We start from the raw sequence: 9,420 nt of genomic DNA, 5'->3' as shown, positions 1-9,420 counted from the left end.
TAGATGTGGCTTATTTGATGTTTAACACTTACAGTAGCTTTCTCTTTTACAATAATGGTTACTATTTCACTATTAAAAAATCCTGCTATTAAGAAATAGAGTGTGGCACTATCATCATTAGCCTAAGTAAGTAAGAAAGCTTTTTTTCCTTCTTGTTATTTACTAATTTATCGTAACAGTGATAAATACGATGAATGTGATTTTCTAATCATGATGAGGTGAGTTATGTTTGGTGTTTCACTCTAATGTGATGTGTAGTATTTTCACAAGAGCTGCTTCTGGAGATGTTGGTATCGATAAGACATGTCTTGTGAACATGCTCCTGTTACATTACACTATTAAGCATTCAGAACAGCAGATGATACCCATATGGAAAGCAAGAAAAAATATAAGAAATGCTATATTCAGACAGAAAAAAGAAACTGTGTTTAGTGGTATTGCAAAAGCACCACTATGGTTGGCAAGAATACTTTTCATGTTGACAGTCTTTGCTCAGAAGTCTAAGCCTAAATGCTCATCAAGAGTCAACTGCACTCTTCCCATAGACATGTTCCTCTTGGAAAAGCTGAGGATGCTTGTCAGCCAGTACTGGCAGCACAGATTTCTCTGCTATATTAAATCTAATATAAACTGCTACTTTTTAAAGTCACAGTGTAGATACTTCTTTGAGTTGCCATTCCGGCATTTTCCTGAAATTCCCTACAAGATTATGTGTTTTCATTTGTTTGGGGTTTTTTAAAGAAAATGCCAGAAGTATTTGGTCTCTCTTAGCTCTCTTTAGGGACATGCTTGTGCTTTCAAGAGAAAACTCTGAATTTAAGCTCCATAAGGGCTTTCTAAATGAGCTTGCAAAATTTGATAGGCTGCCCAATCCACTAAGTCACATTTAGCTGACAGCATCACATGCAATAAAAGAACTATTGCTAGAAAGAGCCACAGGATAAATTAGAAACCCCTAGAAGTTTTAGTAAATTATCTCTAATAGTCTTTACTTACTACACTGTTGCAGCGAAGTGGCATAGAAAGATTACTGAAGAATCTAAGCTAGTTTATGCAGAAACTATTTCTGTATCATCAGGAGCCCTCTGGAGATTCACAAGCCACTAGGAAGCAGCTATTAGTTGGTATATGGTGAAATCACATCCTTTTGCTAAAGCTCTTGAAAGAATTTTACAGACACAGGCTCATTTTTTTTTTTTTGGTGACCTGCGCTCTAAAAAAGAAATCTGTGCAGCCTACAGTAGGTCTTTTCTAGTAAGGATAGCAGCTAAAGCAATCAGAGAAGCACTAGTTCAATCATCCTTTGTTACTTTACTATTTACTACTAGAAATTAGGCCAGCATCCCTGACATTGGTAATCTCTAAGAGGTAACACCTTCTTTTTTAGAAAAATCATGGCTAATTACATTTTCTTTAATTTTTCAACCTCTCAGCATTGAGGTTTAGTTTGCTCCCTTTTTTGAATTTGCTGGTGTGGATAAAGTATTCAACTCTAAAATATAAATATGTATTTTACAGACATCCATATATTTACTGTGTGATTCAGCCAAAATACTTGAATATTTTCTCTTTTTTACCATTGTAATTTGTTTATGTTATTTTTAAGTAATTCGCCTGTATATAAATGTAGAATCCTTGTGTATGAATTTAATTATGCATGGCTGTAACAATTTTCCTTATTGCTTGTTTTTGAACATTGCCCAAGAATATTCTATCAAACTAACCAATATATGTAATGTACACCCCTTTTACTATCCTAAGGTAAAGCTAGGAGTGGAATATTTAGCTTCTGAGTGATGTTAGGTCTGGCTGAGTGCATAGGTGCTTCTTTGTGTGTATTACTTCTCCTTTTCATCTATGTCATTCAAGGAACGTGTACCAAAGATGGCATGTTATGGTCATGACATGGACTTCTCAGGAAGGCAAAGGTAATTTTCATTCTGTACCTTTTAGTTTTTAAAATTAATAGATTAATTAAAAAGGTTTTGACACTTTGTTAAGAGACCTTGAAGGTAAAGAATGGCATCCAGGCCAGGCAATAATGCAAAAAAACCTACTATATCAATTTAGAAGTCCTCCTTGGAAGGTTTTTCTTCGACTTGTAGTAAAGTGCCACCCCCAAAAAACTTGGTAATTTTTTTGTGCAATGAATTGAATTTACACAACTAAATTTAGTAATCAGAGTTGGTAAAACAAATCAATGTAAGAAGAAAGCAAGCAAGAAAGTTCCATAACTCAAGTATGTTGTCATTTGTATCTTCCTTGCCTGAAGGGGAAAAAAGTCACAGTGACTCAGGGGACTGTGTTTAGTAAATTTTCGCTTTCCTTTGTAAAGCGTGAAGGAAAACATCTTTCTTCCTTAGGCTATCATAAAAAGCATGGAGATGATAATATAAAGATTCAACAGTGTTTGCAATGGGAACATCCTGAAAAAAGTACCAGATTGCAGGGATTGCAATCTTAGATAATAAGCAGCCTTATATTTTTGGGGTTTTCTGAGGCAATCTATGATCTGAGGAATTTTCTGACATTCTGAGCTTCTGTTCTTATCTGCACTGGATTCTAAGTGAATGAGAAGAATTTTTTTTTTTTTTTTTTTTTTTTAATGTAGTTTGGCCCTGTTCACAATGGGATTCCAACATTTCCTGTTAGAACTTGATTTATCGGGAATTTACTTAATCTCCAGTTCAAACTGTAGTACAGGCCTCTAATTTAAAAACAAAAATCAGCTTAGCACTCAACACTGAAATAAACCTAAACATAGAATTTCAGCAAATAAAATAAGTAAAAATACAAAAAATAAAGATAAACCCAAACCAAAATTGGAAAAAGGGATGTCAGTCAAGCCTGTTATGCTCAAAAGCCAAATATGATTTCTGCATTTTATATCTTTGGTTAATGGTATAATGTACATAAATACTCTTTGTCCTAGCAAACATAAACTGTAGGTTTTATATTGCTGTTTTTCTTAGAGATGTTTATTTCTTGTCCTTCCCTCTTTCTCTCAAGCTAGATATGATTTTGAAACACAAGCAAATGAATGCCAATTCCTTTGGCCTCTGTTCTGCCGTTCCATTGCTGAAATTCTGCCCAATTGGAAATTTCCATTCAGACTGAGTGGCATTTGTTGAACTTGTGGTTGTTGTTGGTATTATTATTTTACGTTATTTTAATGCTCTTTTGCAAAAGTCATGGACTTTGTGCAACCCCTGCTGTGCCTATGCATGACATTTTAAAAGCAGCTGCTTCTGTGGATCTTTTTCACAATAGTACGTTTTTTTCCTGAAGACACTCTGACCCTCACAAAAAGTCCTTTAAGTTACTTTTAAGCCTTGGTCTGTAATGTTTCCAAACTTGTATGTGAAGTAGGTACCACCCAATTTAATACTGTGCCAACCTAAGGAATACAGAGACCAAATAAAAAGGTACAGTGAAGAGTAAATAAGATCAGTGGAAGAGTTTTCAATGTCTCTACCATCTTCTTCTCCTTTAAAACAATATAGGATGTTGTACAGACTTTGTCTTCAAAATCTCTGCTCTACATTACACTTTTCATGATCAGAATTAATAGGCAGAATAATGTGCACATGGAAATAGATGGAGCAGAATGGCTTATGAGGGTTTCTTATGTAAAAAGTGTTTTTCAGATTTACAGTAATTTTTTTCAGCCTGCAATGTGTTAGAAAGGAAGACTAGACCATAGAAACTTACTAGGCTGCAGGAATCCTTCTTGCTCTTTGGGACAGTACACCTGCTGTTTGCTTATTAAGGCAGCAGACAGTTCTCAGAAGATGTCTTATTTTAGTTATAGAAACGATTTTTTTTAATATACATTAATGGCAAGTGACTTGAGAATACTTCTATGGTTCTACAGTCCTGAAAAGACTAAAATTATGTGAATTCATAGCAATATATTTCAGAGAGCAAGAGCTCGGCAGCTTCCTTTAACCTGCAGTCATTTTACCTTGCTTGCTTCACTATGGTGAACCTGTAGCAGTAGCAGCAGCAGTTGCAGATGGAATTAGAGCATATTTGGCCCTTGTCACAGATATCAGGGCTTGAATTCCACCTCCTGCTTTCAGTAGCTTTTTTCTTTGATTGATTAATTGATTGAATGTGGGACATTTTAAAATATTACTCTTCAAAATAGGAAAAAAATCTTTATGACAAAATAAAATCTAATAAGAACCAGTAATTTCATGCCTTATTAAAACATAGTACTTTCAAAAGTGAAAATCCTAACATTCAAAGATTGTATTTTCTTCCCTTCTCCCCTCTTTTTCAAATACTGAAAACTAATGAATTGCAAAATTGTGAATAATGGTAACCTTGCGCACTCTATGTGGAAGAAGTCTCTAACATCAGAGCTGAGTTTGGTGACCCAATATGGGTAGGTCAAAGAAGAAATGAAGTCCTGGAATATTACTGAAATCCTCCCAGCATGCAACATTTGTCCCTATTATTGATCCTTGGTATACTCACAACAGTCTAATTTTCCTTTTTGAAAAACAGGTATAATTATTGTCTCTTATCTTGTGAGCAGATTTTGAGACGTGCAAATACAAGTTTTTAAGCACATTAAATTCACCAAATGAAAAGATGACTTCCTGCTTCTAAATGTTCTGTGTTTTATAATTCTAAGGTTTCAAATGATATCTACTTTGTGGCACTTATTATTTCAGTAAAGACTTGTACAGTTTGTCTGGTGGTGCTCTGATCTATAGTTCCTGTACATCCTATTACATCTGTACATATAGTTTTAGTCTCCTTTTTTTTTTTTTCCTACCTCACATTTCCACCCAGGGAAGAAATTCCTTACCACATGATTCAAAATAGCTGTTTAGCCCTCAATTTAAACCTTGCAAAAATTGTCTTTTCTTAGTCACTGTCTACCTGCAGCTTTCTTGTATCTGAACTTAATTTTCTCTTTTGTCATCTCTGCCTGTATGTGCCATGTAGTGCTACCAAGGACTAGCTCTTTGTCTTTATTGCTGTCCTTTCCCAATTTCCATGCTCTCCTCAACCACCTTTCATAGATGCACCCCATCTTTGGCTCTTTGCAATACAGTTTATCCTGAGTGTGAGATTGGTTGATCTAAGTAGCTCTCTAATAACTGTATTAGCCATAAAAACAGTAACAACAGCCTGCAGTGCCCCACATTTTCTTCTTACTTTTTGCTTTGGATGGGAAAAGTTCTCATGGAAAGCTCAAGAACCTCATATATTGTGTTCTTTCAAATGCTGCTTTAAAACTTCTAATTTAAAATGTATCTGCTAGTCACAAAATAGAAATGATACATAGCTACTGTCTATTTTGTTACCTATGCCTCTCAAGGATATTGGGCTTGGATGTGAGGGAGAACACATTTTCATTCTGTTTTGGTGAACAAACACCATCTTTGTTCAGCACCTTCACAGGAAAAACAAAGCCCAGCTATGAAGGCTGGCATTCTCAGCAACTAAAAGCAAAGAACATATTAAATATGCCAAAAGTGAGAACATAATGTATATGATCTCATTATTGTCACAGAAGTTAACATAGTCTATTGTTCTGCATTATCTACTCTAAAACAAAATACACACCCTACTGCAAATGGATAAAAAAATTTAATTCCTTGCCTGAACACCAATGGCAGCACATGCATGCCTCCGCCTCTTAATAGCCAAGCCACTTCCTAATTAACTGGAGACTGGGGCAGTGTTTGCCTCTGAAACAACATTTATAGTGCGCTTTTCAAATAATGTCTTGGTTTATTTAGGTCTTTTTATCATTTTACAAAGTCTTTGCTATTTAAAAAAAAACCCTAAAAAATACCGTTATCTGTCTTTTAATTTTTTTTTCTCTTAGTAATCAACATCTGTTTTTTGGTATCTTGTCATTTTCTGTGCATAGAGCTGTGTTTAGATTTTGTCCCTTTTCTTTGAATCTTCGTTGCTTGTCTTGGAATTGGTGTTGTATGCAGACATCTAGACCTAGGGGTGGTACACAGTTGCAAGTGGATGGCTAGGTCCCAATGGTTATGCATGTTTACTATTTCAAATGTACATATATACAATATAATATCAATATAGCCGTTGCCTGCTAATAGTAACAGCTTTGATTATTGCTGTAATTATCACAATTCATAAATGAACAATTGTAGAGAGAAGTAATTTTTTTTACTAACCCAGTTGATGCAGTTGCTAAAAAAAAAAAAAAGGAAATAGGCTTAAGGCCCTTCTTTGACTCTGCAAGCTTGTTTGCATTTTTTGTCATTATAGCCAGTCATTTAATAAATGGCATTGCTTTTTCCCAAATGCAATGCTTTCCGACCCCTTGCTGCTACGTTAATATCTGTGCTCAAGCTCTAAGCATGTCCAATAGTGATCTTGGGTGAGAGTCTGTAATTCTGAAAGGGCATCTTTGTGTCTTCTGGGTTTCAGGAGGGCTTAAAGGATGACCAAAACCACTTAATGTGCACTGAACAACTTCTAAATGAGACATTTTCCAGCAAACTTAGTAAACACAATCTTTAAGCATTTCTCTTCCTGTTCCTTGCTTTATGTTTGCCTTAGACTGTAACTGCATCAAGAGATTTTAGGTTTTCTACAAACTCTATGAACCACAGTAGGGCAGAAATCCCATAAAGTATGTGAAGGATTCTGAAGTGTTTGTATGATTCTCTCTTGGTATCCATACAAGAGGACATGCAAATTAAAGCCATCTGTGAGATTGTGCACAAATTATTTTACTGGCCTGATATTCAAGTGACTTCTAAGCTACTTCATTATCACTTTATCATGTCTGGCCATTTCATTAATTTAATTGCATGGAGAGAAACCTGGAAACTCCACTGATCCTACAAGAGCCTATTGCAATTTACATTTAATGTTTTAACTTGGTTTGTTCTTCCAGTGACTCATACATTGCTATATTAGGTCCTGGACTAGTAGAGTTTTTATTTTATTTTGATTTTGGTAAGGAAATTAGTATTACTGTGATGGGATTAAGATGATTTATACAACTCAGTCAAGCAGACTTTTGAGTTTTCTCTAGTATTTTGCACTAGAAGACTGCCTGATGCTTTGATTGTTTTGGCACAGAGAGCTGAGAATTCATCCTGATCATGGATTCAGTTATAGATTATTCACTCCTGTTGTGTAGTAATTGTAATTGAAATTAATATATATGAGTAGCATTTTTGCTCCTCAAAACTTCAGAAGGAACTAGATTAGGACAATCAAAGGAGTTAGATGCAGCCGCAATCTCCACAATCAATACTAATAGACAATTATTGTCAACAGTAGTTCTCAAGTTAAGAACTCAGTGCTCAATATCTCACTTTATAGGCACAAAAACCCCAGTGAGATGACAGAGGTTGCCTGTGTTGGAATTACCCAGAAGACCACTAGGAGATCCAGAACAACACTGAGGTTACTCTGCTCCCACAACTGGACCAGCCCTCTAAGTGAGTTGCCAAGCCTTCTCCTTTCTGAAGCTTTTATACTTTGAAGTCTTGAATATGATGAAGGCTGAAAATATTATTAAGCTTAACTTACTTTTCATCTTTCAGAGAATCACAGAATGGTTTGGCTTGCACCAGGCCTTAAAAGGCCCAAAGTTCCAATCTCCCTGCCACAGACAGGGACACCTTCCACTAGGCCAGATTACTCAGCATTCCATCCAGCTCGGTCTTGGACACTTCTAGGGATAGGATATCCATCACTTCTCTGCAAAACTTGCTCTAGTGCCTCATCACTCTCATAGTAAACAATTTCTTCCTCAAATCTAATCTAAAGCAGCCCTCTTTCAGTTTAAAACTGTTCCCACCTTGTGCTGTCACTGTATGCCCCTGTAAAAACTCCCTCTCCATCTCTCTTGTAGGCCTCTTTATGTTCTGGAAGCTGCTATAAGGTCTCTCTCCCTAGAGACTTCTCTTCTCCGGTGGAACACCCCAAAGTCTCTCAGTCTATCTTCATATGACAGGTTCTCAAATCTTATGATCAACTTAGTGGCCCTTTCCAACAAATCTACATCTTTTTTATTTTAGGGGCCTTGGAGCTGGATGCAGCATTCCAGGTGAGGTTGGCCAAGAAGAGTGTAGAAGGGAAGAATCTGCTTTGATCTCCTGGTCACACTACTTCTTCCTGGAGCCCAGGATATGGTTGGCACAAATTGCAATAAAAGATTCATCTGGAATTTTAATTTTTTGCACTCATTGTGAAATATTTTAATTTTTGTTTTCCTGTGTAGCATAATTTTCTAGTACATAAATGTTTTCTGAAAACTGCCCTGCATTGCTTTATCAGGAAAACAGACATTGAAATGCAGTTGGTTATGGAGGCCTCTAGGTTTGTAATACTAGGTCTAAATGACAATGATGTATGCAATGTGCTGTTAATTCATACAGTCAAAAACAAACAAGACTGTTATTTTCTTTCCTTTTTTTCATTGAAGATACTTGTTTGCATGTACTTTTAATTGCACATCTCATAGTTTTGCATATGAATATAATCACTGTTTTTTTAATTCCTACTGGTATATTCCTTTTTCCTTATTTAAGGTTTAGTCCTTGATGCTGCATTTGAAACAAAGGCTTTACAGAAAGCCATAATGTTGGGCAAGTATCTGCCCTATTAATTTATCTGTTTTTTGCTTTTTAATTTTGATATTATATACTATTTTTTTATATGACACTATGACAGATCATGATAAAATAAGCACTGTTAATCTTCTTAAAGAGTCAGCTTCAAGAGGTTAAAATGTGGTCAAGGGTTAATTTACCAGACAGAAATCTCATTAGGTTTTCATGGATTTGCTGTAGTCAGTCACATACGTAGTTGTTATTTTAATGAGTCTTCTATAGACTATGTTTTAAAAATTGCTGCTCAACAGCTGTTTGGATGGAGGGCATCCTTTTTGTTGTCTGTCAGGCCCATCAGTGACATCAAAGTTTACTGGGGAAATGCCTGGAAGGAATGGATAAAGCAAAACAATTTCTAAACACCAGTAAGGATTTTTAAACTTAGCTTTGAAATGTACCTGCATATTGTGCTCCAATTGTGACTGTCCCTTTTCTGAAGGATTTTCTTTGGTATAAGCATAATTTTATGAAGGTGTCCAAAAGGTTTATTTTTGTCATCACAAAGTATTATTAAGTGTATTTCTATGTCTTCTTTTCAAGTAAATTAATGATCTTTATTTTTTTATTCTTTTTTATTATTATTGTTGAACTTAGATTTTATCACATTGGATTATGATGATTTATTTCCTGATTTGAAAATGTGCTTAAACTCTTCCTACATTTTCCAGAAGAAACCAATATTTATTGAATCTCCTCTTTGCTCTGTCTGGATTTACTTTTATTTTTTATAGTACAGCAAATATTTGTAACTCCATAGTTTGTCAAATTGAACAGAAAATATGTAGTACATAATTTT

Source organism: Taeniopygia guttata, chromosome 2 (assembly GCF_048771995.1).
Source record: "Taeniopygia guttata chromosome 2, bTaeGut7.mat, whole genome shotgun sequence".
Taxonomy (NCBI): domain Eukaryota; kingdom Metazoa; phylum Chordata; class Aves; order Passeriformes; family Estrildidae; genus Taeniopygia; species Taeniopygia guttata.
The sequence above is the reverse complement of the archived record's forward strand: the minus strand, read 5'-3'. Positions refer to the sequence as shown.